Raw genomic sequence first — 12,773 nt, forward strand, 5'->3', positions numbered from 1 at the left:
GAGTGTGGCTGCATGTGAGTCCTATGTCTACTTACTTGCATAATGGCTATTCCAATTAGAGATAGCTTTGGATCATTCAGCTCTACTTCTGTGGCTTCCTGTAGAAAGCATACACAACCATTTTATTCTAGTAGAAAAATGCATTTGGGAACAGTATTTCTTCTGAGAATAAGTTTCATCTGTAGGCTTTTCATTAAATGTTTATTTCTGTTCAAAGCTTTTTATCTATTTTGACCCTTCTGCACTGCAGAACTAGTGTAAATTAAATTTACATTGAATCGTTTAGAAAAAATATTTCTAATTTCTGATGATTATTTATATTTTTAATGTATTTTAATGTATGTAGTGCTGTAGTATGTAGCTACCAAGTAACCTAAATTGCCAGCAGTCCCATCTGGAAGAACTGTTATTGGCATTCATTCACTTATAATTCTTGCTGTATGGGATGTTCCCCTTTTTTGCGTGGTGGCAATATACTTTTGTTATGCTCTGAATACTAAAGAACTGCTTTAGACTGATTTCAGGAACTATAGTATGGAAAACTCTTAGGTCCAAGAGTTTCATCCTTTTGATTGGAGCTAATGTATGTTGGGCCACAAACACATGCAGTTAATTTTGTGGCCTTACTTGGGGGAAAAAAACCCAAACGTGGTGCATACGTTCTTTTGACTTCAGTTTTAACACCTGGGATGCAGTAAGGATTTCATTAGTGTCTTAGTGGCCAGTTGAGAGCCTAAAGGTATCTTTTTGGTGTGGAAAAATTTAAAATGCCAGATGATAAATGTCCTAACATTTGTACGTGATCACTTAAAGAAGGGTATCAAAAGACTTACAGTAATGAATCCCACTGAGTCTTTGGGCATATGAACAGACATATGATAATTGAGCTTTCATCTATTCGTGGTCTGTTTGTGTGTAAACATAAAGAATTCATTCGATGGTTCTTTTTCTACCAAGAGTCAGAGCTATGCTGAAAAAAAAAAATGGCAACAAACAATTTGTTTCCCATTTTTGTGTCGACAGATGAAGCTGTGAGATACCAAACTGACACAGATTGCTCTTACAAATATTTCTGTTCCCAGAAAAGAAGTCCTGGTTAAAGTAAGATAAAAATCATTAGGCTTCAGTTTATGATAGCTTAATTACTTGCTGCAAGGATTATGGTGTTCTCTTGAACGAATAGTGTCCAGTAGAATCAGACAATTGCAGTGTAAAAAAATTAATTTATGAGTGGGATTTTTTTTAAAACATTCACTGTTTTCTCAGTTATCGTCTGAGTTAGGTTCCATTCTGGTTGCTTGAGGAAAATGAGATCCTGTAAGCAAAAGCAGCTGGAGTTACAAAATATTTTGAGTAGTAATCTTTCCGTGATAATTCCATATAAATTAAATAGGAGACAATGTATTTTGTTTACATACTTGGACACAAACTAGCTACTCTAATTTCCTTGTTCAAGCTGAATGTAAAGTAATATGGATTGGGAAAAGTATACATTTTAGGTTTTTTTGTTTTCTCTGTTTGTGATTGTTATGCAGGCTTCTGCAAAATTAGCTGTTATTATTTGCCAAAAAATTTGAAGAAACTAATTTGCAGCATTTGGCTTCTTATAAATCCTTCAACACAGACAGTCTTGGTTATGTTTGTGTGATTTTCAGGATGATATATTCCTAAATAAAAATGGAAACCTTTGGAGGGGGTAGATAAAACTATGATGAGTAATACTCTTGTATTAACCTAGACTCTTATTGTCTGCGTTTTCACATTGTCCCATCAGGATGGTATGTGAAATAAGCACAAATACCTGTTCAGGATGGAAATGCTTACAAACAACAATTTAGTAAGTATTTGCGTGAACAAAAGCTATTTATGTAAATGTCTGTTGTGGTTTAAGGCCTGTCGGCAACTAAGCACCACACAGCCGCTCGCTCACCCTCCCCTCCCGGTGGGACGGGGGAGAGAATCGGAAGAGTAAAAGTGAGATAACTCGTGGGTTGAGATAAGAACAGTTTAAAAATTGAAATAAAGTAAAATAGTAATAATAACAACAATAATAATAAATTGTAATGGAAAGTAAAACAAGAAGAGAGAGAGGAGCAAAACCCAGGAAGGAAAAAAAAAAAAACAACAAAACCAAGAGGTGATGTAACTGCTCATCGCCCGCCGACCGATGCCCAGCCAGTCCCCGAGCAGCGATCGCTGCCCCCCGGCCAACTCCCCCCAGCTTATATACTGAGCATGACGTCATATGGTATGGAATATCCCTCTGGCCAGTTTGGGTCAGCTGTCCTGGCTGTGCCCCCTCCCAGCTTCTTGTGCGCGTCCTCGCTGGCAGGGCATGAGAAGCTGAAAAGTCCTTGACTTAGTATAAACGCTGCTTAGCAACAACTGAAACATCAGTGTGTTATCACATCGTTCTCATGCCAAATCCAAAACACAGCACTGTACCAGCTACTAGGAAGAAAATTAACTCTATCCCAGCCAAGCCCAGGACAATGTCATAAGTGTCTTAAAAGCCCAAAGGAATAGAAACATGCTTAAATTTAACACCAGTTCAGATCTTCAAAGACAGTTTATGAACAGTGCCACAGAATATTTGTAAAAAACCTTCTAAATATTTTCTGGCAAATATTATTTTCTGTGTGAAAGGGCAAAATGCATTTTAAGAAAATGAGTGCAGATTTATTTCCCTATACAGGATTTTTTCCTGAACTGTAGCCTAGGGAATTTTAAATTCCATGCATATTTGCTATGTCAAACTGGAGTGACTAATACGGAATTCACAGGAGCTAAAACATTGATGAAACTTTCCCTATAATTAAGGATGAGTCTGAACTACTATTTGCTTTTTTCTGCTAGTAATGGAGTAGTAGTGACCTTTAGTGAGGCTAATTAACACATGTTCTCTTCTGCAGTGCATTTCAGAATGCTGTAACAATGGAAAAATTAATATCAATATATGCTATCTGCTAAAATACTATTAAGAATATTACTCTTCTTACCTCCGTCTTACTCTCTTAGTTTTTAATGTTGAATAAGGGCATGGGTTATACTTTAATTAATGTAACTGTCCTCTTCTCATACCAGGAATAGTCCTATTTAAGTCATTAAGATTTACTGTCCTTAGCTTGCCTAACTGCTGTGCTGTCCATATTTCTATATGCTTTCATGTTTTATGGGAAGAGAAACAATATATTTTATTCAGGAGAAGCTTTTTCTTGTCTTTCAGTTCAAAGAGATATTGTGCTTTTGATGAAAAGGGAGCTGTTGCTTTTACAAGATGTACTGACACTTAAAGGAGAGACAGAGAAAAAAGTAAATTGATGCTTCTGTGTTTTAAAACTGGCATAGGGGTAGAGATGCTTGTTCAAAGTAGGAACTAGATCGAACCTGAATCCATTAAACCTAAAACTCTTATTTATATTGAAAGACACCAATATGCACTCCCCAAAGGTGATGCTTTTTCCTTTTCCGACTCCATTTTACTGTTTGGCAGTGGTAATGCAACTCAGGACTTCGTTTGCTTCTGGTATCTTTCCTGAGTCACCGTTTGCTTTCATGTGGGCTGTCAGACACCAAGGATGGAGAAATCAAAGGGCTTGACCCTGAAGGGCGTGAAATGCCCTCAAGTAGTTTAAATTTAAGTAGGACAGCAGGCTGATAGTCTCTCTGCTTCTTTCAAAAGCAAGCTGGGCATGTAAACCCAAAAATATTTCAGTGTACTTAAAGCATGAACTTTGGAATTTATTTTGCACTGCCTGACAATAATCTTTTTCATGGCTTTACAGCATGCACAGAGACAATTTTACATTCAGTTACTGCTCTGTTAGGAACTTTTGGTTAGAATCACAAACTCTTATGAGAAACTTATCTTTATTCTTTTCTATAGATCCCCATCTTTAGACTGCTCTCTTTGCCTAAGAATCAAGTGAGAATCTCCAGTGTGGTAGCTCACCAAGTGGCTTGGGTGAAGACATGGAGTTGTACTGAGGGTTGGCAGGATGCTGGTGAGCCGCAGAGTGCTCATCTTCTACTGCCTTCTGCTGAAGCACTCTCACTGCAGAGGAGAAACCCACACACCTGCATAGTTTTAAGTCGCTAAAAATTGAAAACCGTGGAAGCAGAAATTAATTCTTGCTCCTTTGAAGGATCTTAAATATTTTTGCAGTCTTGTAATTGCACTTTCTTCAATTGCTTGGATAATGACATTATAACAAAAGATTTTTGATATATAGTGTGAAATTCTGGGAAATTAAAGAGCTGGTGACAGCATGATTTCCAGGATTGATTTCTGCCATATCACGACAGTGTTGAAAATCAATTGAAAATCTGTTAAGAATTTTATTTGACAAAGTATACATGTTTGTTCATCTTTGCAGGTGTATATGCTGACAGAATGAGTATGCTTTCAGGTATTTAAATGTTACCTGAATAGAGATAAATTTAAACATTTTTAAAGTTAAGCATGTTACTTGCTTTGCTGAATCAGGAATATAACACGTAAGTAGCTAGAAGCCAAAATGTGAAGTCAGTAGAAGTTACTTATGCATGGTGGTTCATTTTTTCTGTTTTTAATTTTCCATGTTAGTCCTAATTGTAAAGATTGCTTCAGGAAAAAAAAGAAAAATGAGAAATAGGAGAATAACCTCATTTTCTTTTTAAAGAAGATAATACTATGAATAAAAATCTTTAGAGCTTTTTCTTTTAGAAACTTGGAAGTGTTCTTTCATTTTTTAACCTTAACTCTTCTGAGGAAATTGTGTTTCTTAATATGCTGGTATATGTCAGGACTAACTGCGTCAAGAGGCATTTTTTTAGTAATAAAATACTCAGCTATTTGGCATTATGTGCAAAATAAGTGTGTGTGTGTGTATATATATTCTCTTGAAGAGCCCTCCTTCCTACCTGCCTTACTAAGATTAAGTAATTGTGTAGTTAGATAAATATGTGCAAAGAAGGAGGTTCTCTTTCCTGGCAGTCTCCTTGCCTCCCATCTCCCCTGGACTGCTCTCTCTTCCCCAGAATTTCTCTGCTTATCTCTGATTCAGGGTAAATGATCTGGATATGTGGGCTGTCTATGTGTAGTTTATAAGCAAGAAGAGATACAGGACATACAGAAAAAACTGACGAGGCAAAATATTTGCATTTTTGAACACTGACCTGGTGAAAGGTCTCCTAAGGTGAAATAGGGTACATGAAGAAAAGTTTAAAGCCACAAAAAAAATTGTAGCTTATCTAATAGGTCAAGGTACCCGCATACATTTTGGCTAGTTGTATCAGCTTAGCAGGACCTGAGGTCCGAGTCTGCTGATTGTAGGATTATGGGATTTTTAGTTATCATAGAATCATAGAATAATTTGGTTTGGAAGGGACCTCTAAAGGTCATCTAGTCCAACCCCCTGCCGTGGGCAGGGGCATCTTCAACTAGATGTTCTTGTTTTAAATCTGACTTGACTGAAACCAGGGTGCATTTACAGAATAATACCTGAACATGTTTCACACGAGAAACTGGATGTCCTCACCTCTGGGAACAGCAGTGCTCCTAGAGAGAAAGGGCAAGTGCTGGAGACTTGACATATTTTAGCTGTTCACGTCTCATTTGTTGCTGTAAGTCTGCCATAGTCCTTAATTTGCTAACACTTTTGCTACATTTTATTATTTGTAGGGAAGACAGAAACATGTACAGGCATTTAACTCTGCTGGAAAGGATGAGGATTACTTTGTACTTGGGATGGAGAGGCCAGCAAAACCTTGCTTTACCCAGCACCAAGAATTGCTTTATTTGTAAATAACAAACCAAACCTGTTTCTTCAATTACCCATAGGGAACAAAAAGAAAAGGTATTAAAAGAAAGCCCCCAAACGCTAGAAAAAAAATATTTCAGATCTCTATTAAAGTCACAGTACCAGAAAAATTGTTCATAGATTGTTTTTGTCAGTACGTCTAAAATTCACAATTCTTGTTTTTCTGTGGATCACCTGTATCAATGCATTTTATCTATGCATTAATATTGTTCATGACTTTGGTGCAGAACAAGTGTCACTTAGTTACATTTGATACGTGTTTACACTTGATAAGAATATGCGGGTAGTAAAAGTTTCATGATATTGTGAACTATTAACTTTTTACTTTAAAGTACATTATGTTTTTGCTAGCTATGTTAGCCAGACATCTTGCTCCCATGGAGAAGTCTCACTTAAAGGAAAAAAGCAAGTGGGAGTTTCTGGGTTTCGGAGCCGATTCAGTTTTGCTAGAATAAGAATTAGAGGTAAAATGAATGTGAGCAATAACAACAAAACAGAAATCACTGAAAAAGGGACAGAAGTCCTACTACTGCTGAGAAGTAGATACTCTTCACTGGGCAAAGTGACAGCTGAATGAAATGAAGAAACTGTACTGGGAGGCAGAGCTATCTGAACTGATGTTTAAGCTTTTAAAAGCCTTTTAACAATTATTACCCAGTTCCTTGAGAAATTGCCGTAGCAACTGAACGTGAGTTATTGAATACTGCAACAGCTTCTGTATCCATACAGAGACTTTCCTTACAATGCTCCTTCACCTCTCCAGCACAGCACTTTGAATTGAAGGAAACTTATTTTCTATGAATATTTATAGCCTGTTCTTTTAAAAGAAGTTTTATTGATTTGATTACTGCTCCCACAGAACACAGATGAAAAGAAGCCACTGAAAGGAGATCAGCCTCTGTCTTGTCAATTCTTGAATATTACACATTTTATTAATGTCAGTCTAGGTTTTCCTGTTATTATTCATCATTGAAAAAGAGAAGTTATACCTTATGGTAATTGAGAGGCTTTTTTAATAAAATGTCTTTCTTCAGGCTTGAGCCAGAACATCATAACCTTCAAAATAATATATTGACATTTCTGTGACACAGAATTATGGATTAGTGCTAAAAATCAGAATTTTGTAGGTTGGAATCCAGATAATACCAAAGGGAGTGCTGTGCTGAGCAATGATATTAGGTAAATAGTACTTTGTGACAACATCGTTCCTAAATCACTGACAAAAACTAGTAAGAGAATTGGCTTCTAGAAACTATAGTGACTAGTAGAGAAATTACGCTTAACTTCTGTAAAGCAGAGATTTTCAGTTTCATAGCAGAGCGCAGTTTAAAACAGAGGTACCTTCACCTCTTTGTTATTGCACAGGGCACTTCCTTCAGCAAGATTCATGCGGCAATTTCATCAATTGCACGTACAGAGAAGTATTTAACTTTTAAATTGAAGAATTAACTTGGAGGAGGAGCATTAGCTGCATGCCCACAACAGGATCCACAGGCAACAGCTTGTGAGCAATGGCTATAAGATATAGGTACAGTATGTGCATGTGTGAAAGAATTCATGTGTATATGTAACACAGAAATACTGTGCTTTCACTGCAAGGGTATTCATATTCAATGCATCCAAGTATTCAGATTTTGCAAATTCAGCCTTCAAATTCTCTTGCACTGTGTTCAGGAATATATGTGCATGCACATGTGCGTGTGTGTGTGCCCTGACAGAAGGGGAGTCCATAGATTTTGTAAGTATTCACGACAGATTTCTGTGTGGCCTCAAACAAGCTTGACTGAGGTTCCTTGAGGACTTTAGATGCCAAACTTTCCCTAGTTAAGAGTCAGTGTAATGTAATCACATAGTCCTCAGCCACAGATTTGGTGTGGGTTATGGACCTAAATGATACAGAAAATTTTGGACTTTCCTTCCCTCTGTGCTTCAGTTACCTATTTGTAGAAAGGGGAATAGGAATTTTCTAGCTACTTAATGTTGGGAGGAGAGTCACATGGAAGACTGAAAATGCCCTTATACTATTACTAACCAAAGCCATAAACCCCCATGAAGTATTTATTTGTAGATATGTATGTACATGACATGAGTGTATGCAAGTATATCAAACTTTGGAGTGTAGGACAGAGCGAAGAGGAAAGGAAAGGGGATCTGTGTAAAAATGCAGATGTTTCCACACAGTGAACACGAACATGCAAGTTTTAGTATTTCTGCAGTATATGCAGAGATTTCCACGTAGCCAGTATGGGTACATATGCTGCCTTTTTGTTTAATGATTATGTCCAGACCATTATTTATGCTAAAAGGATATCTTATTTATCTATGAGTAAGTGTGTATCTTTGCCTTGGCGCTGACGGGCAAGCATGTATTTAAATGTTAATCTCCTGAGCCCAAACGGCAATCCAAAGGGAAAAAGCATCTTAGCTACTAGAAATTCAGCAAGGTACCTTTCATAAAGATTTCATCAGATAGCTCCTCGGGGCCTGGAAAAAGCATCTTTTGATCTCTGAAAATCAATTTGACATTCAGTATCAAAACACACGTATGCCCTTTGAAAAAGGTAATCACTGTAATTGAGCTACATAGTCAGGGTGGATGTGAACCTACGGCAACAGTTGCACGCAGTGTCCGGTGGCTGAAGGTGAGGGCATGGCAGCCGGTTCACCTGGCTCTGGCCTCACGGGATTCAGCAGCAAGGAGCTCAGCCTTTCCTCTGAGTCTATGCAGTCTTCTCAGTGTCAAGTTTCTGTAATCCATTTCTGTGTAATTAAGGGTGTGCGTGTTCACCAAGTCGTTTATCTTTCAGTATTGAACTGTTTCATCAATTGCCCACATACCCAAACCTACAGCTGAGAGTAGTTTCTCATATCTCAAAATATATGACATTATTTCAGTATAATTTTCGCTTTGTTTGCTACCTGATGAATGATGTCTTCTGTAATCTGAGGTATGTCAAAAACAGTGAGAAAACATTTACTGGTATTTGAATTTACATTTTCTTGTTTGGAAAGAAAATGTTTCAAACCTTCCCCAGACCTTTCAATCCCACTTGAGCTATTTGATATAAATGAATCATAAGTGGTGACACTCTTTTCCAGTCAATTTTGCAAGTAAAATCTAGTCCTAGAACTCTCAAAAGCACCTATAATCTCTCACATGAGAAATACTTAATTGCAGCCAGCTAGTTTCAGTAGATGCCCTGCTTTGTCTAGGAATTTTCTGTGAAAATACATTCATTTGGAGTCTCTATTCTTCTAACTCCGCTTTGAAAATGTGGATCTAAAAGAGCTTTCTGAAAGACTGAGATACTGGTTAACTAGAAAGCAAAGGGATCTTTTTCTCTACTTAAAACAGAAATTAGATTTTTGTTTTTAATTAGTTGCCAATCTTCCTTTTTATGAAGGTTTGAATGCAAAGACAGTCTCATGTCTCATCTGAACAAAAGCGTCTTGTCAATTGTATGAGAATTTCTAGCATTACAAACTTTTCCATATTTGCAATATAACCTATTGTTTGTCATGGGGGGAAAAACCCAACTAGAAATTGAAACTTTAAACATTGTTTTGCTCAAAAGCAGTAATATATTTGTAGTTATCAAAGTTACTAAATTCTACTTAATAGCAAATCTATTTCAGATGGAAAAGTTAGACACTTTCATCCTCAAACAAATATATCCAAAAAAGGGGGCATGAAAATAAAAAATAATTCCTATAAAGTCTCTCGGTTTTTTTCTTTTTATTTAGTGTACCCTTGCTTCCGTCTCTATAGCCGACCAAAGGGGCTGAAGTTCCCCTTGAATCTGATTTGAATCTTGGAGGCTGTAAGGGCTTTGGAGCTGAAACCGTGGAGTATGTTATTTCGTTGAATGGAGTAATTAGTTACAATCTATTTACAATGGCCTTTTATTCTTAATTCACTCAGGGGTTATTGGAAGCTCCTTCTAAAATACATTTCTTGTCCACAGCTGCTTGTCAGAGACAACATATTCTAAATGCACAAAGTCCTTTGGGCATTAAAGGCATGCTAAGCATCTAGCAGAGCATGAAAGGGATTTGGTGAAACTAGGAGGCAAATCGTGCTCCTGGTTATGCAAGTGAAGTGAGGGGGTGCATTGGGGACGGACAGTCTGAAAATGGTACTGACATTATCTTGGGTGAAACTGATCCCATTGTGCAAGTTAAATTTTGTACTCTGTACTGTTCATTGCAGACAGTGTTGGTTAAAAGCTCTTTGAGGGAAACTTTCCGTTAAATTTAGCAAGTTTAAATCAAGTGCTTAGCTCTTTTCCATGTTCAAAACCAAGTGTATTGGTTGTAATGGGGAACCAACTGGTTCTAGGAACTACCCATTTAGTATAACCAGAGGAAGAGAAAAACTGCATGGGACTGAAGATGTGAAGGGTAACTGAGGTACTGAGGCTGCCTCTATGATTACAGCGTGTACCGTCCCCCATCTCCTCTAGGCAAGCAGCTCAGAGGGAGGGAAGCAGCAGAGAGCATGGTGTCATATGGCTGGTTCCCTGAGGTTTCTCAGCGAGCAAGACAGTTGTAGACAGACTTTATGCCGGCCTCTGGAGCAGAAGTGGAAACTCTGAAGTGACAACCCTGTGCCAGGGAGCTGCTGCAGCAGTGCCAGGCGTTCCTACCCTGCATGCGGAGAACAGCTGTGTGGTATGCAGGGGTATGTGGTGGCATTCCTGTGGCTGTGTGCTCCTCTCCATTTCGGGCACTGTGGTTGAAGTTTTCCTTTGGTTTTACCTAGCAGCAGGATTCTTCTGATTTTTTTTTTTTTCTTTAAAGAAAGTAATAATACTTTTCTGAGACAAAACCCTCAGGAATTATATCAACCATATGAAATATAAATACATTTTCTCTCCCATTGCATAAATGATGGATTAACTTTTCACTGGAGAAACTGAGAGTAGGATACAAGGACAATTTGTGTAACTCGCAAAGTAGGCTGTGGTGTACAGCAGCAGACTGTTATGAAACGTGACGCTGTAGGAAATATGATTAATGTGTGATGGACACCACTTGGTAGATCAGTTCCCTAAAGTACATGTCCTATCATGAGAGCGCCATGGTTTGTATTATGTGCAGTGAGTATCTGGACAGAGATAAACTACTACCTGTTCGGGTATTATTTTATCCAGTAATGTGTGAGATTTTTTAAAGTATAATTAATAATATAAGACCTTCTTTGTCATTTATGGAAGAAAAGAGTTTGTCATTTTTCAGGATGAAAAGCAAGAATTTGTGAGCGTAGAAGTGAGGTACCATCCTTTTCTCGAGCAAGACATGACTCTGATTTATGGAGGAGAATATATAGAGCCGAATGTGAACTTCTCGTCCTCGTACCGATTAGCAGCAGAAGTATGCTGCAGCAGCAGTTGTCTCTGTAATAGCTGTGGGATGCACAGAAAATACCAGTTTGCTTTATGAAGCTAACTGAGTAAAACTGCCAGCTTGGCATGTGCTTCACTGTCACCGTTACGAGACACCACTTTTGTAGAGCAAGTGAATACAGTTCTTAAACCAAAAAAAAGGGAGAACGATTTCCAAATCCCTTAGTACAAGTTTTATATATCTGGTGTATCCAGACCCCTGATTCTGAATTGCATTAAGACCCCTCAGGAATTACACCCTGGCAACTATTCAAGCTCCTGTTGATGCATAAACAGGCACACTTAGGAAAACAGAGTAGCTTGGATCTGTTTGTCCCTTTTTGGTTGGTGATGAGCTAATTTTATTTTAAAACGCAAGGGTCTTTTCTGCATGGTGCATGAAGGGACAGAGTGAACTCAGTGGAGCTGAAATTTCCTGAATTATAATAATCAGTAATTTTAGCCCTGGCTCGGGTTAGGGAGGGATACTAGGTTGGACTAAAAGCGCTGTGACTTTATTCCACTTGCCTGAGACAGACTTTTTTTATTATATTACTGTAGGGAAACCTTATGAAGTTGGAGGACTCCATGACCTGTAATTGATGATGTTTCCTGTAATTTTGTCCTTCATGTTTAGTTTGACAGGGTTTATTTGTCATGATGTGGGAAAAATACGAACTTCTAACTTCTTTTTATCTAAGTGAACTCTATCAACATTGCATTTATTGTTTGCACAACTGCTACCTGGTAACAGATATTAGGACAAAATATCTAGGAGTAAAATATATTCCCAATGTGATTTACTTTTTCTTTAATGAAATTGAGTGAGGGGCAGCTTTGTCTCCTGTGTACTAAAAGGAAAAAGTAGTTTTGACACAGATTTGGTGTAGTTTACCTACATGAGAACAGAACCAAAAATTAAGATAATAGGTTTCACAAAGAAAATCTATGTTAAAACAACATGCTCAGAATAGTTAAATAAAAATTCTGATAAATAGGTAAGCTATTCATTAAATGTGCTTTGCATGGTGGAAGCTTACAGTCATTGTGCATAAATACTAAGTTATTTTAAAAAGAAAACTGACACTGCAAGTTCTCAGTAGAGCTGATAAAATTGGTGTCAGCTTTTCACATTAAAATTGGATTTTCATTGAATGATTTTTGTGTATATGAAAAGTATCTTTTTTAATATTTAGACACCGAGAAACAAGTTTCTCAATTACTTGCTAAAATATTTTGCTTTTTATTTACAAGTTATTTTTTCCTACAAAAAAGCTAACTTTTTAAAAATGCTTTTGTTTAATTTCTCAGTGGAAAATAAGCCTTTTTCTGACAAAAGCCCCCCCCCCCCCCCCCCCAAATAAGTCTTTTTCCTTCAAAGTGCACATTGTGCTGAAAAGTGAAACACTGTCAAAAATGCTGGGGTGTTACAACAACTGCCCCACTGCTCCCTCAAAACATTGAGTGATCCTTTGGAGGAGAAAAACTTTTGAATTAAAACTGAGGACTGATGCTCATGAAACTTGTCTGTAGAGTTCTGCCGACTTTGGGCAAATCATTAAAATACCAATCCTGGGAGATGCATCTG

General features: G+C 37.5%; 1 protein-coding gene across 4 annotated transcripts in view; it reads left to right on the forward strand.

Annotated features, from left to right (window-relative positions):
• Nucleotides 1–12,773, forward strand: part of KCNK2 (potassium two pore domain channel subfamily K member 2) — a 141,210-nt gene that overhangs the window by 97,242 nt on the left and 31,195 nt on the right. The window lies entirely within an intron of this gene.

The sequence above is a fragment of the Aptenodytes patagonicus genome, chromosome 3, assembly GCF_965638725.1.
Source record: "Aptenodytes patagonicus chromosome 3, bAptPat1.pri.cur, whole genome shotgun sequence".
Taxonomy (NCBI): domain Eukaryota; kingdom Metazoa; phylum Chordata; class Aves; order Sphenisciformes; family Spheniscidae; genus Aptenodytes; species Aptenodytes patagonicus.